The sequence below is a fragment of the Notamacropus eugenii genome, chromosome 3 (assembly GCF_028372415.1).
Source record: "Notamacropus eugenii isolate mMacEug1 chromosome 3, mMacEug1.pri_v2, whole genome shotgun sequence".
Taxonomy (NCBI): Eukaryota; Metazoa; Chordata; class Mammalia; order Diprotodontia; family Macropodidae; genus Notamacropus; species Notamacropus eugenii.
The window spans coordinates 192404734-192432710 of NC_092874.1; the positions used below are offsets into that span (position 1 = coordinate 192404734).

The window sequence follows — 27977 nt, forward strand, 5'->3', positions numbered from 1 at the left end:
CTAAGTCTTTGTGATGCTGGGTCTTAGCAACTCAGGGTCACACATATATATTATATTTCCTTTTGGGCATGCATATGTCCTCCCTTCCCTCCACCAACAAGTAGAGTGTCAAGTTCCTTGAAGGTAAGAATTGTTTTCCTTTTTGTCTTTATATTTCCAGCGCCTAACAAAGTGACTGACACAGAGTAGGCATTTTATGAATGTGTGTTGAACTTTTGATTTGAATTTGAATTGAATTAAGAAAATAATATCTTTAAAAATTGCATATAATTAATGAATGAAAAATATGATAAGTAGATATTCACCATCCTATGATTTCCCCTTTACTTAACTGGGTAACTAGGTGACACAGTATACAGAGCTGAAGGCCTGGAGTCAGGAAGACCTGAGTTCAAATCCAACCTCAGACATTTACTATCTGCATGACCTTGGGGAAGTCACTTAACTTCTGTTTGTCTCAGTTTCCTCAGCTGTAAAACAGTGATAGGGTTATTGTGAGCATTAAAGGAGATAATAATTATAAAACACTTAGCACAGCAGCGTCTGGTACATAGTAAGCATTATGTCAATGTTAGCTATTATTAAACCATCCATATAAAATTTTATTTTTATTATTATTTTAGTTACGTTCCCAATTCTGAACTTAAAAACCAGATGAATAGAACATTTTAAAAACTTTTAAAAACAAATAACAGTATAAACTAAACTGATTAAAATCACATTTTATTTAAGTGATTTTTGATTGATCTTTTTTCTCCCTTTCCTTTCACATGTATCCCCTAACACCTCCAGCAGTTGTCCCTCATCATCCTCCCTCTTGCTAATCTTTAATCTCTCCCTATTTAGTGGTTCCTTCCCTATATTGTACAAATACACGTAGGCTTCCCCTTTAAAAAGTCTCTCTTGACTTCACAATCTCAAGCTACTGTCCTATAATTCTCTTCTTTTTCATGACTCTTTAGCGGGAGATATGATGTCTTTATTTATTGCCTCCACTTCCTTTTCTCTTACTCCACAACCCTTTGGAATTGGCTTCCTTCTTCATCACCCAACTGAAATTGCTTTCTCCAAAATGATCACTGATCTCTTATTCAAATGATTTTTTCTTAACCCTCATCATTCTTAGGTACTCTGAAGTATTTGACTTTATCGACTCCCATCTTGTTCAAGACTATCACTTCTCTTTGTATTTTTAGGACTCTGCACTCTCTTGGCTCTTTTATTTCCCAAACCCAGTTCTGAGCTCAGGCTCCTCTCTTGCATCATCATCCATGAGCCAGTTCATAACTGTGGATATACCCCAAGATGCTGGACTGTATCCTTTTCTTCCTCTCTGTCTCTCTCTTTCCCTCTTTCTCTCTCCCTCCTTATCAGTTCCTACATGTTTAAACGTCATGTCATTGCATACACTCAGATATAGAAATCTAATCCTAGTCTCTTTCCTAAGCACCAGTTCCATTTTATCAACTGCCTTTCAGACATTTTAACTGAGATGCCTGCTAGGCATCTCAAACTCTACATATCCAAAACAAAACTCAGGTAGATCCCACCAAACCCAGCTCTCTGCCAAACTGTCCTATTTCTGTTGGAGACAAACTTATCCTTCCAACTACCCAGTTCACTCTTCCTCAACATACATATCCAATCAATTACAAAGCATTATTTATACTTTCACTGCATCTTTCAAATCCATTCTCTCTCTGTAATTGCACGGCTACCATGCTAGATCAGGTTCTCGTCTTGTGTGGTTTTGTATATCTTCTCACCTGGTCATTCCATCTTGTCTTTCCCTTCTCTAATCCATTCTTCACACAGCTGCCAAAGTGATTTTCCTAAAGTTCAGTCTCAACTTTACTGTCTGAATAAGTCAATAAACTCCACCACCTTCTTTTTATGTCTAGGGTCAAATCTAAACTCCTCTGTTTGGCATTTAAAGCCCTTCACAAGGGGACTTCAATCCACCTTTCTAGCTTTGTTGTGTATTATTCTCCCTCATGCACTCTACGATCCAGCCAAACTGGCCCTGCTATTCTTTACCAATGACACTTCATCTTCCTCCTCCATGCCTTTGTATGAGCTGTCTCCTATGGCTAGAATAATAACGGTAATAATAACTAACTTTTACATAGTGCCTACTATGTGCCATGCATTGGCTAAGTGCTTGACAATGATCATCTTATTTGATCTTCACAACAACCCTGGGTGTTAGGTACCTATTACCCCCATTTACAGATGGGGAAACTGAGGTAGACAGGTTAAATGACATAGCTAGTAAATGTCTGAGGCTGGATTTAAATTCATATCTTCCTGACGCTAGGTCCAATTCTCTAAACACTGTACCACCTCATTGTGCTAAAATGGCCTCCTTTCTCACCTTTTGCTTCTTAGCATCCCTAGTTCATTTCTGTAGTGGGGGATTGGTACATGTACAGACTACCTCACATGTCTTCCAATTCAGAGAGGCTGGGGAGCTTCCTGCCAGGAAAGTTGTGATGTGTAATAACATGGAAGTAAAATGGAGAGTTGTTGGAGATTTGTGGAGACATTCTATGAATAGTCCTGGTTGGCCATGTGAACAGGAGTCAACTGTGATCAACTGTGGAAGCATTCAAAAAAAGACTAGCAGTGAGAGCCCTGCCAACATCACTGGGGGGCATCTTGGACTCCTTCACTGATGCTGTTTGATGAGAGACAAAATCATAAGGGGAGAGATATTAATTCCTCTCCTCATTTGGGTTAACATCGGGCCTATGAAAAGAGGCCTTAGGTCTTTGTCTGCCTTAGTGGTGTTTTCATTTTAAGGAAGAATGACATCCTGGTGTCTCAATGTCCAAAATTTTGCAGCCATTCCCTTACTTATGTCCCAGGAAACACAGTTTGGAATTAAGTAACTTGGTGGAACCAATTTTATGTAGCCATTATGTTAGTAGTGAACTCAATATCTCCAAAGACCTAGACAAGATTGGGGAACGTAGGCTGCCAGTTTTTCCCCAAATTGTTGGGGGGAAATGTTTGTACTTTTGTTCTTGGTATCGAGTTCATCCTTTGTTGCTGAAGAAGACCATGCCATCAGAGAAATGATGACACGACTTGCACTTGACTTTGTTTTGAGTGAGGGAGGGCTGTGCAGGTCACGAGCCTCACTTCTCCTCCACAGCCATCTGGATCCAGTGACCTGATATTCCTCAGGATGACTGGAGATGGCCCAGGATGCACGGGGCAACCTTGGACCCTTTTGGCCAAGGTCTTTGCAGGTACTCACTTAGGGCTCATTCATTGAATAGGCCTGTTTAAGAAGTCACCAGGGCATGGCCTCTTTAATGAGGTCAGGAAAAACAAAGACATCATGCTGGGTGAGAAACAGCAACAGTTCCTATTGATAATTACCCAAAAGCTAGGGCCCAAGGTCTCCCAGTGCATCCTGGAACTCCCCTAGCTTTAGAGTGTTCTTGGTATAACTTCAAAGTAAATATCCTTTTGTAAAAAGCAATTGACTTTAGTTAGAACTGAGGGGTTAATCATAAGCACCTACCAAAGGGAGTAAAACAATTGATGGGAGCTTGAGCCGCTAGGATTAGTGAAGAGATATGCCAAATCTATTAGGGCACCCTAGAATGCAGACATAACCAGCCTTGCTCTAGGAGAGTGAGGGCAGTGTCTTATTATACTTATAGTATAGTAACTATACTTATAGTTACTATAGTCACTTATAGTTACTATGCTTTGAAACAGCTCAATCATTCATTACCTTGTACATGATGGCTTTTTAGGCCTTCCAAACTGCTAGTGACTTACCATCGATCTTGCATTTTTATATTTATTTTGCATATCTTTTCACAAGTATTTAGGTAGTGGGAGTTGGACTGGAGTAAATCCCATGGAACACGTGCTGGACACCCCAGGCAACTTTTGATGACATGTGTGGCTAAGAACCGATGGGTTTGTCTCTTCATCCCTCACCTCATAACAGATTTAGGGAAAGGAGATGCTGAATCAAAAATGTGTCAGAAAGGACTGGCCACTAAGTTAGGAAAAGTGGGCACTCAGCGGATTTTAAAAGGAATGATTCTACTCTCTAGACCACTATGTCTCTTCCCATCCACTGACCATGTCTTCAAGTCTCTCCCTGGAGGACTGTGGGAGAATATAGTTATCTCCCCTACGGCAACATAAATGTCAAACGTTGACAGCTAAATTATACGTGTTGGCCAAGATGAGTTTGAGTCTGTGCTTTGGTTCATTGGTTTCACCTTCTGCTTTGTTTTTTTTCTATTTCTTTTTCTTGAGACAGTTAGCAAACCTTGAGATAAACATTTTCAACCTTGTAGGCAGCTGTGTGAGTTTGAAGGTTTTAGAGCTCCTGGGTCCTCTTATCCTTATGGCTGTATTTCAGGAGTCCCCAGCAATTAGGCCACAACTTGGAAAAAATGACCATCAACAGGAAGATGAACCCAATTCTCTGACCTGGAGGGATCTGATTGGACAGTGTACAGATGAGGTGAAGGTCAAATGCTGATTTAGTAGTCTTACAAAATGTTTCATGCTTTGTTGTATTATATTATCAGTCTCCTGGGAGAATACCACAATAGTTATAAGTTACTGCTAATTGTTTAAATCTTTGACAGGGAATGCTTGTGAGTCTCTTGTGCTTAAGTGTGGAGGAAATAAATAAGTGTCATATCTAATTTTCATCGCACTTTCTACTTTTTCCTTTTGGGGAAACTCTAGATATGAGCCAAACCTAAGTTTTAAGTGATTCTCCCCGGAACTCTGCATTAGGGATATAAAGAGTGAAATAATTTAGTAAATTTAGGCCTCTTTCTTGAGAGGCCAGCATCTTTCAGTATTGACCCTGGTCCCTATGTGTGGGTCTTCAGTTGATTAGAGTCCCTTAATGGAGAGGGAAAGAGCAAATGCCTTAGTCTTTGGGCCTAGAAACAGGGTCTTCTTGTTAGCATTTATATACATACGTGGTATCTCCCCAGTAGAAATGCAGGCTCCTTCAAGGCAAAGAATATTATTTTTCTGTCTTTGTATATTCAACTCCTAACAGCACCTGGTTTTAGTAGGCCTTTAATAAGTGCTTGTTGATCAGTTGATTGATTGTATCACTGATCAAGTAGATCAGTAATCCTTAATAGGAAAAAAACTGTCTTTCATCTATTTAAGTCCTACAGTTTCTATGTCTTTAGGGCGATACAGTAATTGTGCATATGAGGATGACTAGGAATTGTTGAAAGATTCAAAAGTAATTTAAAAACATTAGAAATTAAATTATTTTTAGTATATCCTTTATGAATTTTGAAAAATTATATGCTGATTCTTTGAAAATTGGTCATCTATGTATGATAATTTGATTAACCACAATATTCAATTACAACAGTACTTCATTCTTAAGCAAGAAGTTACTGTAAAACCAACAAATATAATGATGGGTTAAATAATTAACTTGGGAATTTGAATGTCTGAATTTGGGAAATTATTCAATGCTTTTAATGATCCCAGACTTCTCACAAAGACACTCATCTTTCTATCATCAATATTCTTCATGTGATGCTATATGGCTGTGAACCATGGAATGTGACAATCTCTAAAGAATAAAAGTTAAAGGTCACCCAAAGGACAAGAAAGAGATACATGATTGTGAATAGGCTGCAACACATTACTAATGAAGAATTATGTAAGAGTTACAGGGTAAAGGATGCCATAAGAGAGTCATATGGCAATCAAGAAAATTGTCATTCTTAATTGGTGTACTAAAAGGTAAAAGCTAATTTCCTAGTCTTTTTCTTTTCAGTTCTGAGAAATGGAAATTCAGGAAGTAGGCATGAAAAAGATGTCTTCACAGTGAGCACCCCATAACATTTACTATAACTATTTAGAAATCCTTGGGTTTGATCAAAAATATAGTCATATTTTCAAAAGCAAAGAATCAATTTTTGTGTAAGAATACTACTTTTTATGCTTTTAAAATGCTAGCTGAAATGACAAAATTAAAAGTACATAGTTTGATTTTCTATAAATATTCTAATATTTGTATATATAGATAAATCTTGTTATTAACTTATGACTCTATGCTTATAATTCTAAAAACAATAACACTCCATTTCCCACTGTAGTATATCTGCTGTTGACAGAGTTCATTTTGATATCTTTTAAAGTGTTACATATTTCACAATTTCCTTCAAATGTTTTTGATGTCTCATTCTGAATTACAAAAGCATATCAACTGGAGGAAATAGAGGTTTAGAAAAATCACAGAATTAAATAAAGAATGGGAAAAATATTCAGAATTAAGTGGTAGATCTAGAAATTGATTAAGATACAGTAACCTTAGTATTGTTAACAACCCTGAAAACTTAGAAAAACAAAAGAATATAAACATTTCTATCTTTGGAAAAGGGGAAGTCCAAGTTTAGAGAGGTTAGGGCCTGGAGCTATGAGTTAGTTGGCAAAGGGATCTTACAGGTGAGGTAACTCTTAGTAACCTTTTTTGCAACTTATAGACTTAGAGAGGAACCTAGAGAGAACTGACAAGATAAAAGACGTGTTCAGGGTAATATAGCCAGAATTTATCAGTGGTAGAATTGAAACTCAGATCTTCTTTGCTTCAAGGCCAGCTGTCTATCTTCTAGGGCACTACAATGTCTCTTAAGTGAGGATTAATGTAGAAAAATAATAAGAAAGTTTATATTCTCTTCTGATGGAGGAAAATATACCTCTAATTGTTGTAAAGCTAAATGTTAAGGGTCTAAATTATCCCATAAAATGAACAGGCAAGGAGATAACATATTTATTCCACCTATGGAAGAGAGGAATGGTTTTATCAGTCAAGGAAATTAAAGATATTATTAGAGACAAAGTTAATGAATTTTATTATATATGGGTAAAATGATTTATTACACCAAAGATTACTACTTCTAAAATAAAAAAAATAAACAGATTGAGAATATACTAGCAGTAAATATATAAAAATTTGATAACTAGAATACATATATATGTGTGTGTACCTAAATACATATGTATATTTATATATGTACATATATAAATATACATACATATTTATGTTTATATACACATATACACTTCTCACAGGAATAGTTATCCAAGGACATAAATAGCTACTTTTCAAGGTATACAAACTGTTAATCACCAAATAAAACAATAATTCCAGCTCAAACTGTAAAACAATGACTTCTTTGTATAAATGAATAAGTAATACTGAGTAAGTAATAACTAAATAAGCAATTTTTCATAACTTGATGAGTACCACAAAAATATGGGCTAGTTCTTAGTATCACAATAAAGAAAGCATTTGGAAACATATAGAAGTTGTTTCTATGGAAAAGCAGTGGTGGTTATTTTCAGGTTTTCTAATTCACAGGATATTAATATTGAAATGAATCCTTTTGTATATCCTTCTTGTATGTCCTAGGCAGTCAAATACAAAGAGTTGTCCAACTTATCCCATATATATATATATATATATATAAGTTTGCAAATGAAAGATCCAGAAAAATGAAATGATTTTGTTCAAGGTCAGAGAGATTGCTAATTGCAAAAGCTAGAACTTGAATCCAAGTCTTTTGACTCTGTTCTAGTGTTTTCATTAGTATGTCATGCCATTTAAGCAAATCTCCAAGGTACCAGACTATTTCCAAGGTATAAGGCTGTAGAGAGCATGGAATTTTGCCAAGGTCAAAGGGCACACAGAATGAGTTGGGTCAATATTAACAAATACTTCTATTTGTAAGTAGTAGGCAGCTTTGGGGGTATGTGTAGTCAGCTACCTGATCCTCTAAAGCCAGTGGAAAATCTTAATAGCTCCTAAATGAAAGCCAACATTCGATTTCAGTTTCTGAACAGAATTCAAACATACTGAATTTTCTATTTATTTTTCCATTCTAGCCTTTGAATGATGCCCTGGGTTCTTTAAGAACAAGGATTGTATCTTGCTTTGTGGTGTGCACAGCTCCTAGCAAACTAATGAGCACAGAATAGGTGGTCGATTTTTGTTGATTGAAATGGCTCTCTCCAACTTCTGTTCACACCGTGTTATTTTTCACCCAACTTATGAAGCAAGATTGACCTTTTGAAATCCAATTTAACTTTAACAAAATTCTGGACTTACAGTCAACCATTTTTTTCATTTATTGATTCAAATATTTATTGATGGAAAACCTATAGTTGATCATCATCTTATGCAAAAAAGCTTCCTCCCCTGAACAAAGTAATTTCCCTATCATCAGTCTGTGTCATGTTCTCTAACTCTATTCACACACTCAATTATCACCTATTTACAATCAGATAGCAATGGACATCATTACTACCCTCAGTCATCATTTTAGCTTGTTTTCAAAAGTGACTCTGCAAAAGAAAAATTTCTTCCGTATCTTACAGGAGCTGACTTTCTTTTTTTCAGGACTGAACTCCATATATCCCACTATAGGTACTCAAATCTCTGTTGAATGATTCATTGGAAAAGAAAGGACTATATGATAGAGGTAACTTTACCATGCTTCTCTCCCATCATACCCTTCTTTGAGATATCTCTAGTTTCTCAAAAGTAGAATTAGATAGTGAAGTGAAACAGTGTGAGCCATTTCAGAAGACCAGCCTGTAAACCTGGTGGACTTCTCATTGTTCCCTTATTTTTAACAGGCATAATGATCTCCCTGTCTTGTAGTGTCAACACTTCAGAAGAAAGATTCTCTACCCATTATGATGTTTTAGTACTGGAACAGGTCATTTATTAATACTGATCCTCTAGAAAGTGGGGAAAATGTTATTCAGTTAAGGCCTCTTAAAACTTTTTTGTATGCAGAGAGGAAATTCATGCCCTTGAAATGCTACTAACCTCAAAGGTTTACATTGTGTAGATTTTCAGAGTGACTTCAACTTGGTCTCATTCCAAGAAGAGTCAGAAAGGACAAATGGCAAAGCCATTGGACTATGACAGGCTGTGCAGACTGTTTGAGATGAGAAAGGTAAAATGGGATTATTTCTTTATTGCTTACCTTGAAAACTTACAGAATACTTTTTATCAGGTTTTGAAGTTAGAGGAAAACTGAAATTGAAGGATTTTATACTTTTACAGGCATGGTTGATGTCTTATATTTCTATCAGAATTAAGGCAGTCAATTCTTTGGGGTTTGTTTCCAAGGAAGAATTAATGTAGTAGGATGTCTTGCGTCCACACAAATAAGTGGAATGGGTTATCTAAATGTTTGACATAAATGAAAAAGAGAAGTGAAATAATCTAATACCCTCTTGAATAGAATGAAATACTGTCCTACCTCATTTAGCTTCTCCTTAAGCTTAGCCTTATGGCACCAGAACAGAAGATAAAAATGTTTACTGTTTGGAACACACTATTGATGAGAGGTCAGAGAGCACTGGCTGCAGTGATTCCACTCAGAAGGATATGCTTACAGTGCAATACTACCACTACCCCACAACATCTATATAACTTCTCTCCTGTGAACATACCTTATTTACTGGGTAGAATGACTTGTCTGTGCTTTTTCACCACCTACCTGTCCAAAACTTACCTCAACCAAGAAGTCCTCCCAGATTAATGTTACTCATCACTTATCAATGCAACTCTTTGTAAGAGCAAGAATCCAGGAAAGTACCAAGAACTGTGGCAGGTGCTCCAGGGAATAAAAAGAGAAATATGACACTTTTCTTGCTTTCAAGTAGCTTAAAATTCAGTAAGGGGATGAGATATCTATATGACTATGTAGCATTTATGATACTCCATCTATCGATCCCATGGTGTCCCCAGAATAGCTACTCCAGATTCAAGGTCTTCTTTGGGTCCACATCTACTAAAAATGGTTCTCTATTCCTTATTGATGCATGTTTTTCTTCTATTGAACCAGAGGAAACAATTTATTTGAAGCAAAAGTATTTAATGAAAAAGCTCAATGAGATTTGCAAGAGAACATTCTTCCCCTAAATGTAGAGTACACTTTCCCACAAATATATGCCCCATGAGAGTAATAATTAATAAAGATCATACATAAGGAGCCTACTCATGGAGTATATTTGAGGAGGGGCAACTCCTACATGCAATGATTAAGGATCCCTTCTGCTGTCTTCTCAATGCTGTCACTTGATCTGTTCCTACTTGGGTGTGGTCTTTGCTGGGCATGTTGCTCTGTGAGGCTCACTAAGCCTTTTCTTCAAAGGGCACAACATCTCTGCTGGTCCTATCCCTTTGATGTGCGTTGCTCCAACAGGCTCTGCTGGTCTGGGGCTCTAGTCTCCACTGGTTGCCCTTTTGGTCCCAGTATCTTTCTTCTGGGTCTGCTCTTTGCTGCTACTATCTTTTGGGCTTGCCTCTTCAGGACCAGCCAAGTCATCTCTGCTTCAGGCTGCTAGGGTATAATGGCTAGAACCTTCTCCTTTTTAAGATAGTACTGAGAGTTCTTTAGTCATAGCCATTATTAGCAGTTAACAAAAGAGACAGAGGTGTCCCAGGCTAAGATTAGAGATTTGCTTCCTGATTATTACATCTAGGTCAGAAATCAAAGCCTTTTGTTACACATAATGGTCTAGTTCAAGGTTCAGACAATCTTATACATCCCCGAATTCCTCTAATACTCCAAATGAATTTAAGCCAGAGAAAAAGGTACACCGATAGCTCCGAACCCACAACCCATAGAACGGCTACAGGGAAGTAACTCACGGCAAATTCTGCACCCAGAGGCCACGGAACATTGGAGCGAGGGAGATTTCTGTTCCAGAGAGACCTGCAAACCTCTCGCAAAAGGTCCTTCACGCTGCGGACTGGGTGCCAGGACTGGGAGCTGAGTGCAGCCCTGCAGTGGTCGCGGCACCAAGAGGAAAAGATCCGAGCAGGCTTCAGGGACAGGATCTCCAGCGGCCACGTGGGTCCCTCCACCCACAGAGGGACCTGCAAACCTCTCCCGAGGGGTCCTTCGCGCTGCGGACTGGGTGCCGGGACTGGGAGCTGAGTACAGCCCTGCCGCGGCCGCGGCACTGAGAGGAAAAGATCCGAGCGGGCTTCAGGGATGGGATCTCCAGCGGCCATGCGGGTCCCTCCACCCACAGAGGGACCTGCAAACCTCTCGCAAAAGGTCCGTCGCGCTGCAGACGCGGAGCCCAGCCCAGACCTGCCGCGGCCAAGGCACCAAGAGGTACAGATCCGAGCAGGCTTCAGGGACGGGATCTCCAGCGGCCGCACAAGTCCCTCCACCCACAGGTGACGGGGGTCGGTGAGAGAGTCTCTTTGGCGGGTCGAGAGGGGAGTGGGGTGCCCCCATAACTCAGGCCCCCCCGGGAGGTAGAAGCTGAGAGGCGGCCGCAGACCGGGGCTCCCCAAGCTGGCGGGAGCCTGGATCCATTGTGGAAGGTCTGTGCATAAACCCCCTGAGGGAACTGAGCCTGAGAGGGGGCCCTGCCCCGACCTCAGCACCTGAACTTAATCTCACACTGAATAGCAGCCCTGCCCCTGCCCAAAGCTCTAAGGCTGGAAGCAGCATTTGAATCTCAGACCCCAAACGCTAGCTGGGAGGATCAGGAGGCGAGGTGGGTGTGAGGAGAATATTCAGAGGTCAAGTCACTGGCTGGGAAAATGCCCAGAAAAGGGAAAAGAAATAAGACTATAGAAGGTTACTTTCTAGGTGAACAGGCATTTCCTCCCTTCCTTTCTGATGAGGAAGAACAATGCTTACCATCAGGCAAAGACACAGAAATCAAGGCTTCTGTGTCCCAGCCCACCCAATGGGCTCAGGCCATGGAAGAGCTCAAAAAGAATTTTGAAAATCAAGTTAGAGAGGTAGAGGAAAAGCTGGGAAGAGAAATGAGAGACATGAAGTCAAAGCATGAACAGCAGATCAGCTCCCTGCTAAAGGAGACCCAAAAAAATGTTGAAGAAAATAACACCTTGAAAACTAGCCTAACTCAAGTGGCAAAAGAGGTTCAAAAAGCCAATGAGGAGAAGAATGCTTTCAAAAGCAGAATTAGCCAAATGGAAAAGGAGATTCAAAAGCTCACTGAAGAAAATAATTCTTTCAAAATTAGAATGGCACAGATGGAGGCTAAGGACTTTATGAGAAAGCAAGAAATCACAGAACAAAGCAAGAAGAATGGAAAAATGGAAGATAATGTGAAATATCTCATTGGAAAAACAACTGACCTGGAAAATAGATCCAGGAGAGACAATTTAAAAATTATGGGACTACCTGAAAGCCATGATCAAAAGAAGAGCCTAGACATCATCTTTCATGAAATTATCAAGGAAAACTGCCCTGAGATTCTAGAACCAGAGGGCAAAATCAATATTCAAGGAATCCACAGAACACCGCCTGAAAGAGATCCAAAAAGAGAAACTCCTAGGAACATTGTGGCCAAATTCCAGAGTTCCCAGGTCAAGGAGAAAATATTGCAAGCAGCTAGAAAGAAACAATTCAAGTATTGTGGAAATACAATCAGGATAACACAAGATCTAACAGCCTCTACATTAAGGGATCGAAGGGCATGGAATAGGATATTCCAGAAGTCAAAGGAACTAGGACTAAAACCAAGAATCACCTACCCAGCAAAAGTGAGTATAATACTTCAGGGGAAAAAATGGTCTTTCAATGAAACAGAGGATTTTCAAGCATTCTTGATGAAAAGACCAGAGCTGAAAAGAAAATTTGACTTTCAAACACAAGAACGAAGAGAACCATGAAAAGGTGAACAGCAAAGAGAAGTCATAAGGGACTTACTAAAGTTGAACTGTTTACATTCCTACATGGAAAGACAATATTTGTAACTCTTCAAACATTTCAGTATCTGGGTACTGGGTGGGATTACACACACACACATACACACACGCACACATACATAGAGACAGAGTGCACAGAGTGAATTGAAGAGGATGGGATCATATCTTAAAAAAAAAATGAAATCAAGCAGTGAGAGAGAAATATATTGGGAGGAGAAAGGGAGAAATTGAATGGGGCAAATTATCTCTCATAAAAGAGGCAAGCAAAAGACTCATTAGTGGAGGGATAAAGAGGGGAGGTGAGAGAAAAACATGAAGTCTACTCTCATCACATTCCACTAAAGGAAAGAATAAAATGCACACTCATTTTGGTAGGAAAACCTATCTCACAATACAGGAAAGTGGGGGAAAAGGGGACAAGCAGGGTGGGGGGGATGATAGAAGGGAGGGCATGGGGAGGAGAGTGCAATTCGAGGTCGACACTCATGGGGAGGGAAAGGATCATAAGAGAATAGAAGTAATGGGGGACAGGATAGGATGGAGGGAAATATAGTTAGTCCTATACAACACAACTATTATGGAAGTCATTTGCAAAACTACACAGATTTGGCCTATATTGAATTGCTTGCCTTCCAAAGGGAAGGGATGGAGAGGGAAGGAGGTAAAGAAGTTGGAACTCAAAGTGTTAGGATCAACTGTCGAGTAATGTTCTTGCCACTAGGAAATAAGAAATACAGGTAAAGGGGTATAGAAAGCTATCTGGCCCTACAGGACAAAAGAGAAGACAGAGACAAGGGCAGAGAGGGATGATAGAAGAGAGAGCAGATTGGTCATAGGGGTAATTAGAATGCTTGGTGTTTGGGGGGGGGAGGGGATAAAAGGGGAGAAAATTTGTAACCCAAAATTTTGTGAAAATGAATGTTAAAAGTTAAATAAATAAATTTAATTAAAAAAAAAAGAAAAAGGTACACCAAGGAGTCAGTCAGGATTCTCCACCAGACAAACCTGAATTCCTCTCTTAATTACACATATCTTTCAGCAGCAAAGACTGAGTGGGCTTCGGTGTTGTATTTGGGAAAACAAAGATCTTAGTGTCCCCAATAGTCCTTACAGTATTCCCAAGGGGATAAGTACATAGGAGAAGTCAAAAAGAGCAGCATAGGAAATTCAAGTAGGTAGGGACTACTCTATCAGGGGCCATTAGGGAAAACTTTATGGAGGAAGTGGCAGCTAAATGAGTTCTTTAAGAAAAAGAAGAATTTAAGTAGACAATTTCATGCATAGGGAATAGTGTTTACATGAAGGTGGGAAAAGACAGAATAATATTTAGGAATTATTAGTACAGTTTGACTCCAGTGTTGAGAGTAAAGGGGATTAGACTGAAACAAAACTGGTTAAGGTATATTGGAGTCAGATTGAATGTCAAATTTAAGAGTTTACATTTTACTTGGTAGGGCATGAGGAGGCACTGAAAGTGTTTGAGTGAGGGAGTGATATGATCAGAGAGAACAGTGCACTAGGAAGAGTATGTAGGTAGAAGTATGAAGGGGTCTTTGCTTTTCTGATCCATTGACCCCTCCTTATTCTCCAAGGTCATAGCCATACTTTGATTTCACTTGCCTGTATTCCCAGTCGACACCATAATCTGTCATATTAATAGTTCACTGACCATTACTCTAGAATCTCTCACCTCCTGTACCTTTCACTATTCCCATCCTGCAGATTTCTTTCTCTGGATAACCCTCACCAATGACTCTCTCAAATGGCTTACTCATTACAAAATCCAATGGACTTTTAAAAAAACTTATATTCCTTAAGCACTATACACTATTAACCTTTTTCTGTATATATATTCTTCCTTACTTTCAGAGATACCACAATGTCCCAATTTTCTCCTACCTTTTTTTAGTAGCTCTTTCTCCTGCTCCTAATCCCTTAAGGTAAATATCCCTCACATCTCTGTCCTCTCTGTATACATTGTCCCTGGGAACTTCATGTAGTTTCATTCTTATATAACTTCAAGTATCCATAAGAGAAAATTTGACTACATCAGTCCCGTATTCAATGGGGATAGACTATTTATGGCCTCTAGAATAAAAAATGTAGGCTTCTTTGTTTAGCTTTTAAAGTACTTTATAACCTGACCCCAATCTATCCTTGTAACCTCATTGTACAGTATTCTTTTCTCATGCACTCTGCAATGCAGCTAAACAAGCTTTCTTCCTATTTCTCATATATGACGCTCTATCTCTCATCTCTGTATGTAGTAGCAAGTACTCTAGCACATCCAGGATAGCCTGCTAATACACGTTCTTTGATCTACTTTTCTAAAGGAAAGACAACTTTTAAAAGAGTCAACAATCTTACTTTAATAACAGAGAAGTAGAAAGAAGTGTATAGAAAATACAAGCAGAGAAATTAGCTCAGAGATTAAACAGATAGGGCTTCAACTGTATGAATAAGGCAATACAACAACTTATATACACCACCAGACCAGGAGAGCACCAACATCTGAGTAGTTAGAGGGAAGGGGATCTTAACAAATAGCTACTCAGAGTCCGGTCCAGAGAATCAAAAGTTTCTTCTCATGAATGAGCCCCCAAAGCAAAATGCCAACCTCCCAGAATATATAACAAAGACTCACCCATAACTGGCTCAATGCCAGAAGGCACAAAACCTATGTGACTTAGCACAGCTGTGAATTATCAGGGTTCAAAGGACATTGATCCTTCAGATGTTTACAATTTAGCATGAGCCTGGGAAACCGAACTCTAGAAAGAAAACAACAAAAAATCCCACTTGACTTACACTTACACTGCACTATTCCTTATTCCTGGATTATACTCCATTCTAACTTGTGCCTCACAGAATCCTGTTTCCAAGGGCCACCTTGTCCATGAAATCCTTTCTGATTTCTCCTACTATTAGTGTCCTCCATCATAAATTACATTGTATTTAATGATTTTGTGTTTATTTGCATTTATCTTCTTCACATTTATTCTGCATATACTCAAAACATGTATTTATCTCCTCTGTTAGGACCAGGATCCTTAAGAATAGGGATTATTTCTTTTCCCTGTATTTGTATCCCTAGTGTCTAGTACAGTGTTTGTGTACATATCAGTGCTGAATAAATGCCTGTTGGTTGATTAATTTATTCAGATCCCTCTCAAATCTATGTAATGTGGATGTCCAGCTATTGTCCTGGGTCCTTATCGCCCTCTATATGCAGTCCTCTATTCTGGTACTGATAAATATGGCATGATATTCCTATTGCTGCTACTGAGGAAAATTTTGATCCTGCATTGATGACATTTCCTTAAAAAGGTTAAAGAATAATAGATTCACAAACCAAGAGCTGGAAGAGATGTTAGCAACCATCTAGTCCCTTCCTCAGGTTTTACAGATGGTGAAATTGATGCCTGGAGTGGTTTAGTGACTTATCCATTGTTATACAGGTGGTCAGTGTCAGAGCTGGGCTTCGAAGCCAGGTTCTTTGGTTCCAAGTCCAGTTTTCTCTCCAGTGAGCCATTAGGTGGAACTTCCTTAAAAAGGTTAAAGGAATCTTTGATAATGTATAAATCCTTTGTTATGTCCTGGATACTTATTTTCCCATTTACATGATGATCCTATCTGTTCATAGTTAGGGTAGACACTAATGACCAATGAGAGAAATGATTATTTTAAATATTATATTAATAACCAATTATTAAATTAGGATCAAGGCTTTTCCTTTCTATTCCCTCATTCAAGGACCTGCCCTTGTAGGTCATTTAGCTAGTCTCTGAAGGACATTGCTGATAGATGAGATTGCCCAACTCCTCTGGGTACATGCTCTGTGATCTTGGGTGGGCCCTTACTCCACTAGAAGACCTTACAAACAGAATCCAGTCTAGACAAGTTTTTACCCTTAGGAAATAAGCTCCTTGGAACCTTCTATTAGAATTTAGAGTAGCTCAGCTTATAAAGGAGAAAACCAACCAGAATGGTCTGAGTAGAGAGGGATTCCTTTGTCCAGATTGTTGGAGGTGACTGAGTCTCATGATCAATTCATGTTCTCAGCAGGAGGAGTTGAAGATTTTTAGCCCACTTCCTCATTAATATGTCCATCCCCTTATCAATTGATCACCAATCAGGGTTGATTTTCAACTATTAGGGGCACCTCCTTTTCCAAAGATGTTTAAACATCCAGGGATCTCCATCATTTTGTCTTTGGTAAGGAGAGAGACCCCTGACTATAAATTTGATTATTTGCTGGCCTAATTAATAAATTGATTATTAATTACCCAGAAGCTCTAACTCTCAGGATTCTCATTCTTCACACCTTTAAAGGGAGGTCAGAAGGCTACGGCTTAAAGAAAGGGAAAAGATCAGACCAAGGAGGTCAGAAAAAGAGATGCAGGAAAAATATTTGTGGACTTGGTTCCCTGAAGGGAAATATAATTAGCAAAGCAATTCTTTCAGGGTAGAAATGTAGCCCCTGAAATGGCAGCAAAAGGGTGTCAGCTTTGGAATGATGGAGAGTTCTGGGACTAAGTAGAATACATCCTAGACTGGTCTGGGTTCTTGTATTGTTCTGAGTTTCTGGATTCAGTGGAAGAATTCCTCAATCAAACAGGATCCTATCGGGGAGTAATAAAGATCAGAACCGTAATGTAGAGAAGTAAATTCAGACTTTGTGCTTTAATGGCATTATGAATTATGTGGGAAGTGGGAGAGTTGGTGGAGTGGGAGGGGAGTTAATTCTATGCTCCCCAAGTGCTTTTCTATTGTGGGTGGGCTGCATCCAGGGTGGCAATGTATAATTGTCCCTACAGAAGTGGGACTAAGTAGAAAGGGAAGAAAGTTACCTTAGTGGTTTTTGTATCTAACATTTTCTACTTTTCTCAGCTTATTCTGAACTTTAGTGTTAGCACCATTTAAAAAATTAATTAATTTTTCGTTTTCAACCTTCACTTCTATAAGATTTCAAGTTTTAAATTTTTCCCCCTTCCTCTCCTCCCCCACTCAAAGATGGTATGCAATCTGATATAGGCTTTACATATACATTCATATTAAATATATTTTCACATTAGTCATGATGTAAAGAAGAATTAGAACTAATGGGAGAAACCATGAGAAAGGAGAAACAAAACAACCAAAGAAAAAGAGAGCAAACAGTATGTTTCCATCTCCATTCAGACTCCAAAGTTCTTTCTCTGGATGTAGATGGCATTTTCCATCATGAGTCCTTTGGAGTTGTCTTAGATCCTTGCATTGCTGAGAAGAGCTAATTCTATTGTTGGTCATTGCACAATGTGGCTGTTACTATGCACAGTGTTCCCCTGGTTCTGCTCACTTCACTCAGTATCAGTTCATATAAATCTTTCTAGGTTTTTCTAAAGTCCATCTGCTCATCATTTCTTGTAGCACAACAGTATTCTATTACATTCAAATACCACCAATAACACCATTTTTTATAGGTTCATGCTATATTTTTTCACTAATCTTTCACTACCTGACACTTTTTCCATCTTCTAAACATCTTTTCAAAAATCTAAGTTTAGTACCAATCTTGCTTTTTTGTTGTTAGATTAAATACAACCTGCCCTTTGTTGAATATATCATATTTGCCTGAGTGCTTACATTGAAGTTGAGGGTTCCTTTTCAATTTTGTAAACAATTAGATATGAACTAAATTCTGATGTTAGGGAGATAGCATCAATACCAACACAAAAGGCATTAAAGTCCCAGGACAATTCCTGGGCACCTCCACCGTGTGTGTATGTTCCCAGCCTTGCCTTGTTTCTGAAACCTGGTCCTGGGTCTCTTCCTGGACATCCCACAATGCTTGTTCAGTGTGATGCCTTAGGGAATGGGCAATTTGCATAAAACATTATATGGAAAGACAGGGTGAATAGGTCTTTCCCCAATTTCATCTGTAGTAGTGACTACAATCTGGACCCAGCAAGTAGAATTATATGCAACACCTATTTATCCAAGGAGTGACCAACAGAACTTCCTTATTTGTAACTATCTATAAGACTTATGTGATTCTGTATACCTAAGATAGTATAAATAAAAGTGAATGGAACTTTTGAAGTCTCATCCTGGATAAGGCTTATGAAGACAGGCAACTCTTTTTGCAGAAGCTTGTCAGAGTTTCCATTTCCTGCTGTAAATGTGAATGTGTCCATCTAATTTTTTTTTTCTATCACTGTCTATAAAAGTTCTTTTTGTTACTGTTGTGGTTCTCCTCCTGGAGAATTCAAACTCAGACTCTTTGCAGGCAATGATGTCTCAACAGTGGATTGCATCTTTTCCCCAAGACCTGGTTTCTTGCTCTGATTAAATTATTTATGTAACATTCAATCTCCCAAGTTCAAAACCTTGGTGTTTTCTTGGAATCTGCCCTTTCCCTCACTTTTTAAATCCAATCAATAACATTAAATCCTACCCATTCTACCAAAAGATTTCTTCACAGTCATACAGATATTCATTGCTATCTGCTTGTACTACTGCAATAATCTTTTACTTTCGATTTCCATCTCTAATCCAACCTTAACTCCAACACCAGAATAATCTTTCTTTTCCTTAGAAATTATGCTTTGTCTGTGCTTTCATCTTTATATTATTGCAGGCAGGGGACTAGGGAATTGTGGGGGAGAAATATAATCCTCCAGATTCAACCCTCCTTTGTAACAAAGAAATATAATTAAGCAAGAACACCACATACAATGACCATTGAAAATGTAGTCTGCTCCTTTATGGACTTCTCTCCATTTCCTCCTTTCTTAAAGGAGATATGCTCCATTGTCTGTTCTACAGGATCATTAGTGTTTTTTCAATTACTCAGAATTTAATTATCTGTTAAGGATCATTTACAGTTATAGACATTATATATGTTATTCTTTAGGTTCTGTATATTTCATTCTAAGTTTATACTCTCTTCTCACATATTCGGCTTATGAAAAATAGCAAATTCCAATACTTTATTCCTCCTTCCTCCACTAGTGTTTCCTTTCACCTCCTTCCTCTTTCCTGTCTTCAAATTCTTAGAACAAAATCAGTCTATTTCTAGGATCACTATTTTTCTTATATAATTTCCTTGCTATCTTTTGAAAACATCAAGTTTCTGAAGGAACTTTTATTTCTTTTCTCTTTATTAGGTTATTAACACTACATAGTCACATAATTCCTTTCAATTACCTAAATAAATGTACCTTTCTAAATTTTTCTGGATTGTTGTGTTTGTACTCTGATCTTTTCCTCAGAAAATTCTTGAAAGATCAATTCCCCCTTCACCACCCCTTTTAGGATTATAGTCAGCTTTGCTGAATAAGTTGTTAGTTGTAAGTCTATAGCCTTTTGAATATTATATCAAAGATCTCCTGCCATTTCTAGTAGAAATTGTCAGATCTTGTGTGATCCTGGCTGTATATCTTGGAACTTGAACTCCTTTTTTTTCTGGATGCATGTAATATTTTTTTCTTGGATGTGAGAGCTCTGCATAACAATCTACATGACAGTTGGCTATGACAATCTTGGGACTTTTCCTTTGGGAATTTATTTCAAGAGGTAATAGTGAATTCTTTCTATATTCACTATTCTCCATGATTTTAATAGGTGTGACCAGTTTTCATTTATCATGGTTTTTTTGTGATATAGTATTCATATTGTTTTTAAATTGTAGTTTTCAGGAAATCTCATGATTCTTAAGTTATGTCTTTTTGATTTGTTTTTATATCAACAAGATAGTGTATATTTTCTTTTATTTTTATTAATCTTTTGAGTTTGTCCTTGATTTTTGTCCATTTCTTGATGTCTCATAGAATCATTAATTTCTACTTGATTTAATACAGTTTTCAGGGAATTCTATTTGGGTAAGTTGTAGTACCTAAATATTTATTCTGCTTCTGATTCTTTCCTCAAGAGTTTTAATTTCATTTTCTCTCTTGCCAAATTTATTCTCTCTTTCTTTTGAGGGATCTCTAGATTTGCAATGAGTTACAGTACTGGTTGGTGTTTTAATTGATTTACTGCTATCTTCAACTTTATTTCCTGAACTGGAGCTTTGCTGGATCCAGGGTCTACCCTATCCTATACTTTCAAATCGGGTATTAGGCCCTGTTTGGCCTCAAACTGGGTCATTTGTGTTTCTGCTCTGACCTCTATCTCCAAGAATGAGGCCCCCTTGACTCTTTAAGGTTCAAAGTTTCCTGGGACAGAATTCTAGAGACCTAAGCTATCAAGGTGTGACACTACCCTGCAGTTGTTGTCACTATTTCAACCTTACTAGCCACTGCTGCTCCCAAAGGGCCCTTTTTGTAGATTTGTATAACTTTCCTAAGGGGCTCTTGGGCCCTCCATTTCTGCCGTATTCAGAGAGACAGAGAGACCTGCAGCAATCATTTAGCAATGTGATCAGTAATTCACTGATTATGCTAGAAGGCTGGGCTTGTTTGTCTGTGCTGGTGCTAATTTGGGGTTTTTAAGCTCCATTTTCTATTACCTGGCTGACTTTTTGTGTAGTGTGGGTGTGGCAGAAGTAATTTTCTATTTTCTCTTATTTCTTTTTAACTTCTTAATATTTCTTAATATCATTTTAAAATTTCTTATTCATTTATTTCTTAATCATTATTTACTCTGGTGCTAATTTTCTAGTGTTTGTTGGAGTGAGGGAATTCAGGAAGTCACCTTGGCTGAAAGTCTAAAGATTTAAATGAATCCTGTAGACATAGAATATAAAATCTTGGATAGAATCATTTTTGTGTGAACCACTTTGAAAATACTATGTGCTATAATGAAAAGAGTACTGAGTTGGGAGTCACCTGACATGGAGTGGAGTCCTTAGTCTACCACTAATTCCTATGTGACAATGGGCAAGGTATTTCCCAACTCTGGAATTCTAAGGTTGCATTGTTGGACACAAGGCTGTGTCAGTGACACACATCGGTGAGCTATCATCTGATGTATGAGTAAGTTAATGGGGACAGATGAATACATTGAGCAGACCTCTAGGATAATAGACCCCTTCTCAGGTAGTTTCCAGAAATTATGGTAACTGTTGCCTTACCTTCACTATCACCTTAACTGTTCCTACCCCTTCCTAGGATCCACTCCTTCTCTAAGAGTGCAAAAATAGCTTCTCCCTTTGGGGGAAATAAAGACCTCTTCATCTTAGATCTTCTCGCCTATGTTTAATTTGATATCTAGTTTCAAAGTATTGCCTTACCCCTATCTTCCATTATACTTCATATACCCCTTCTCCTCTCCAAAGTAAGGTAAATTTGGATGGCCAGAGGATGCCCAATTAACTTGGGGTTTAACTGGCTAGATTTCCTCCTCCCCTCTCCTCCTGTCTCTTCTCTCTCAAAACCTTAAATACTGCACTCTGAAGCCCATAGATTAGACAACAATAGGTCCCTGCTCAAGCTCCACTTAAAGGCTGTTTCCTGGACCCTCCTGGTTTGAGTGATTATCAATAGTAACTGTTGCTCTTTCCCTCCCAGCTTGATTTAATTATTTTTCTTTTGCTCGTTAAAGGGCACACCCCTTGATTACTTCTTAATCAGACCTGTTCACTGAACAAGGGCGTTATCTCACACTGAGTGAGTACCTGAATAGTCCTTAGACTAAAGGGGCCAAGGTCTCCCATTGCATCCTGGGCCATCTCTAGTCATCCAGATGAATATCTGGTCACTGGAGAAAGTGAGGCTTGTACAGTCCTCCCTCACTCAAATCAAAGTCAAGTACAAGTCATGTCATCATTTCTCTGATGTCATGATCTTCGAAAAGAAAGGATGAACACAACAACAACCCCACCTCCTTCAAAGCTTTACTCCTTCAGAGTCCCTGCTAAAGCACACTAGAAATAAAAACATACAGACAATATAATCAGTACAGAACATTAGAAATTATCCAAAGAGTGGGTCCTAAGAGGGTCCGGAGAAGGGTAAGTCTCCTGCTTTTCAAAAAAATGGAAAGTTTGCGAACTACAAGCTGTCCAAAAAGTCTTAGGACAGTTTCAAATAAGTTTGATTAATCCAATTTAACCTTGTAACTAATTAAATCAAGCTTAATTAAATCTGCACTAAGACTTTTGGGACATCCTGTATAGGCCCTTGAGGGGAACTGTGTTTCTTGGCAACCTCCTAGAATATAAAAGGTATAGAGTTGGGCTGTGGCCACGGCAGCAGCAGCGTTGTGGTGGCGACCGGCCAGTTTCTTCAGTGAATCTACAGAGCTATTTTCTCCGGAGTCCAGTCAGGCCTTACTTCAGCCATAAAGTGGTAAGTCTAGACTAGCTACAACAAATACAAGTCATGATGTCTGGTAAAGGGAGCAGCACGGATGGCAAAACAGACCTTGCGAATGGAAGCTTATCAAGCTGTCCTGAGGAAATGTCTGGGACAGAAGAGGAGAGAGAAACATCCTCAGGCATGGAGGTGGAGACTTCAGATCTAAGCCTGAGTCTAACTGCAGACGATGGGGGGGACCCCAACAGCACCAGCACAGAAAGCCGAGGCACAGACACAGAGAGCTCAGGTGAAGACGAGGACTCTGACAGCATGGAGGCCACTGGTCACTACTCCATTAATGATGACAGTTCAGAGGAGGAGGAGGAGGAAGAAGAGCAGCCCCGACGCGGGGTTCAGCGCAAAGGGGCCAGTCGTGAACAGGACTCATTAGATGATGAACGAGCTCTTGAGGACTGGGTGGCCTCAGAGACATCAGCTATGCCCCGACCCCGCTGGCAGGCCGTTCCAGCCCTGAGAGAGAGGGAGCTGGGCTCAAGTGCTTGTTTTGTTTATGAAGCTTGTGGAGCGCGAGTCTTTGTGCAGCGCTTCCGTCTGCAGCATAGGCTAGAGGGCCACACTGGTTGTGTCAACACCCTGCACTTTAACCAGCATGGTACCTGGCTGGCCAGTGGCAGCGATGACCTCAAGGTGGTGGTGTGGGACTGGGTTCGGAGGCGACCTGTATTGAATTTTGAGAGTGGCCACAAAAGTTACGTCTTCCAGGCCAAGTTCCTTCCCAACAGTGGTGACTCAACTATGGCCATGTGTGCCCGGGATGGGCAGGTGCGGGTAGCAGAGCTGTCTGCCACACAGTGCTGCAAAAACACCAAGCGTGTTGCCCAGCACAAGGGAGCCTCCCATAAGTTGGCTGTTGAGCCAGACTCCCCTTGTACTTTTCTATCTGCTGGTGAAGATGCGGTTGTCTTCACCATTGACCTCCGACAAGACCGACCAGCATCGAAACTGGTGGTGACGAAGGAGAAGGAGAAGAAAGTCGGGCTATACACAATCTCCGTGAACCCCGCCGACACTCACCAATTTGCAGTGGGTGGGCGAGACCAATTTGTGAGGATTTATGACCAGCGCAAAATTGATGAGAATGAGAATAATGGTGTACTGAAGAAATTTTGTCCTCACCACCTGGTAAACAGTGAGTCCGAAGCAAACATCACCTGCCTTGTGTACAGCCATGATGGCACAGAGCTCCTTGCCAGTTACGGTGATGAAGACATCTATCTCTTCAACTCTTCTCACACCAGTGGTACCCAGTACATCAAGAGATACAAGGGGCACCGAAATAATGCCACAGTGAAAGGCGTCAACTTCTATGGTCCTAAGAGCGAATTTGTGGTGAGCGGCAGCGACTGTGGGCACATCTTTCTTTGGGAGAAATCGTCCTGCCAGATCATCCAGTTCATGGAAGGGGACAAGGGAGGCGTGGTGAACTGTCTAGAGCCTCACCCCTACCTGCCTGTGCTGGCCACTAGTGGTCTAGACCAGGACGTCAAGATCTGGGCACCTACGGCTGAGGCTTCCACGGAGCTGACTGGGTTAAAGGATGTGATTAAGAAGAACAAACGGGAGCGGGACGAGGACAACCTGCATCGCACTGACCTGTCTGACCCCCCCATGTTCTGGTTCCTCATGCACCACCTGAGGCAGAGACGAAATCACCGGCGCTGACGGGAGCCCAGGGTCGGGGCCACAGATGGAGACTCAGATGAGTCCCCCAGCTCCTTAGATACATCGGACGAGGAGGAGGGCCCAGACCGGGTGCAGTGCATGCCATCCTGAGAGCCCTGAACTCCCTCGGGAGGGATGAGGGATGAGGGGTAGGGAAGGCGAGGCAGCTCTGCTTCTCAGTGGGGCATGAGGCTGCTCTCCTCCTGACCCACCCGAGGCCCTCACATTCAGCAGCGTTGCGCTTTGGACTTTTTGCTTTAGAAAAAAGACATTCAAGGGGGAAGAACAGACTCAAGGAGGGAGGGACACAAAACATTAAGATGCGCAAGGGGCAGGTTGAGTCCAGGAATGTGGTTGGATGGAGAGGTGCACGGGACTCTGCAAAAATGACCTCTCTCCAAATCTTTTCTTTTTCTTTTGTCTTCCTTTTTTTTTTTTTTTTGAGCCTGTCGTGTTAGTGTGTTTTTTTTTTTTTTTTTTGTGGGGGGGTAGGGGGGCAGAGAGTGGCAGTGTTACTTTTCCTCTCTTTCTTGTTTCTTTGGGGGAGAAGGCCAAGGCTGCTCAGCACCATGAAGCCAGAGTAGAAATGGAGGGGCCACTTCCTCTTTGGTTTAGGTTTTTTGATATTTTTTCTCTATTTTTTTTTGAAGCCTGGGAAAGTTGCATTTTTCTCCTCCTTTCTCCCCCCTTTCCCCCAATCCCTGCTTGTTCAGGGTAGTTTCCACTCCCCACTAGGACTGCTGCCTCTGTACCCCAACCATCCCACTCTCCTCTTCCCCTCTTTGTCATCCTTTACATATCAGTGTTTTGCACTTGATTTTGCCCTCTTCTTTCTCCTTTCATCTTCCACCTCACCACCTAAAGCAGGCTGGCTAAGAGGTGGGGGAGAGGGATGAGGATGGGGGGAGGGGGTGGGATAGGAAGAATGTTAACTTTTCTGTTACTTTTAAGGAAATGTATGTTCGGTGGCGGTGATGTCCCTTTCCCTATCACTGTTAAAGGTCTCATTTTATGTCTATAAATATATTAAAAAGCAAAAAAAAAAGTGTAGTTAATAGACATCTAGAAAAAAGTGGTAATTACAAAGAACCAGCACAGATAGCTTCATCAAGAACAAGTTATGTCAAATTAACTTCACTTCCATTTTTTTTTGTGAAAAATTACATAGGCTGGAAGTTTAGATTAATAGTAGATATAGTTTACCTAGATTTCTGCAATGCAGTTGTGAAAATCCTAACTGTTACCGTTATTGACAAGATGGAGAGATGTAACTTAGAGACAGTTGTGTAGTTATATTCAAAATTGGTTGAAAATCCAGACCAAAGAGGTACTTAATGCCATATAACTCATTTTATTAACACAATGATATTTAATTAATGTCAGCTTGGAATGAGGTCTCTGGTGGTTTGCCCCAGTGTTTTATATTTGGATCTGGGTTTTTAAAATTATTTTTTATTTACAATTTGACTGGGCTGGAGGGTTAACATCTTGTATGACATAGTTAAGATCTAAAGAAATCTCAAAAGGCTACAATGGTAGGTTGAATCTATAAGATGAAATGTAATAAGGGCAAATACATATCTATGACATATTGAGTTTACAATCTTCTGAAACCCCCAAATCTTTTTTCAAATAAACTGCTGCCAGCACAGCTAATGGATGTATGTTTTTGCATAATTTCACGTATAATTGATATCATTTCTTGCTTTCTCAGTGGGTGGGAGGGGAGGGAAAGAGAAAAGTCAGAGCTCAAAATTTTTCAAAAGAATGTTAAAAATAAATACAACAGGAATCCTGCCCCCTCTCCCCCCCAAGCTATTGGAAACAGGCTGTATGAAGCTAGGTGGGGTGTCCACAGTGAGGGAAATGAGTCCCCCAGTATCTTGGGTGGTCCTCCCACACCTGGAGTATTGCACTGATTTAGTCATTGCGTTTCAGGAAAGACATTGATAAGCTGAAAAATACCCAAAGGATTGACATCAGATGCAAAGGACCTTGAGATCTTGGTGTATGAGGGCTGAATGAAGGAGCTGGGAATGTTAAATCTACAGAAAAGACCAAAACGAGACACGATGTCTTACTTTAGATATTCCAAGTAGGGTTATATGGAAGAAGGAATATAATTGTTCTACTTAGGCCCAGGGGGCAGAACTAGTTGTCTTTTGTAGAAGTTTAAAATGGCAGAGTTAGCCCTGAGAGAAGTGAGAACAGACTTCATCGATGCATTTGGGCTCAGCTTACACAACCTCTTCATGAAAAGCTTGTTTCTGGGAGAATCATGATGAGATTATGGAGCATGCCTACACATTCTGTAACTGGTTCTGGTTGGCAAAAGATTGGGGGGAAAAAAGCCTTTTTAAAATTGCTGTGGAGATAGAATAATCAGTGATTTCAAAAAGGCCCGACTCATCTTCACCTGCCTCTTGGCTTTATTTCAGTTTGGAGGAGCTTTGTGATTCATTCTCTCTGGGGCATCCAGTGAGAGGGACCTCAGGGCCTTATTACTCTGAGGCCATTTAGCCTAGGGAAACAGGCCTCAGTCCTGGGCCTTGTTTCACATTCTTTTCTATTCTAGGTGCCAGGAGTGGAGTCTCTGAACATGAGAGAGTGAGCCACAGGAATCCAGAAATTAGAATCCAGATCAGCCCAGTATAGATGTCTCAAGGAACCAGGAGTCACTGTCTGGACCCTTAGCAGTAAAAGCTGAAAAAAGAACCAGCAGCAATGTGGCCTTTGGACATGAACTTGGAACCAATGCTGTTAGGAAATGAGATCAATTTTGAACCTGTTCTTTAGAGGCCAAGATGCCGTAGGGGAGAGTAGTTCCTCACAGGCAATGTTTAACAACTGTCTTTCCAGAAAAAGTCTCATTCACTTTTAAATTTAATCTATATTATTATTTTCTTCATCACTTTTTAAAATCTAGAAATCAACAAAACAATAAATCAAGTCCTGATGTGTAGTATTTGCTAATATTCAAGGTGTAAATGCTTGCACTGAAATTTTAATAATCAGCTCTCACAGCTAGTTCAAGCTGGTTAGCACACTTCTGCCTGTTGGTATTGGGGAAGAGGCTTGTACATGTGTTCTTAGTACATATTTAAATTAAACATCCCTTAAAAGCTGTCTGATATTAAGTTGTTAGATGGAACTGGAGTGCTGGTCACAGGCTTATACTGAATGGGGAGAAACAGTGGGGCCTCAAGATGATGACATTAGAGAAGAAAGACATGGCAACCTTCTTGGAGAATTCTAGAACTCTGTGGGGTCAGTAA

At 39.8% G+C, this 27977-nt stretch overlaps 1 long non-coding RNA gene and 1 pseudogene across 1 annotated transcript; both read left to right on the top strand.

The window, feature by feature from the left end:
- Window positions 1-21: 21 nt before the first annotated feature.
- Window positions 22-27931, top strand: LOC140531336 (uncharacterized). The gene is made up of 4 exons (XR_011976326.1): window positions 22-123; window positions 8423-8504; window positions 8880-8987; window positions 27278-27931. It is a non-coding gene; the product is annotated as an uncharacterized lncRNA (long non-coding RNA).
- LOC140531335 (DDB1- and CUL4-associated factor 8 pseudogene) lies at window positions 22893-25126 on the top strand (annotated as a pseudogene).
- Window positions 27932-27977: the final 46 nt, after the last annotated feature.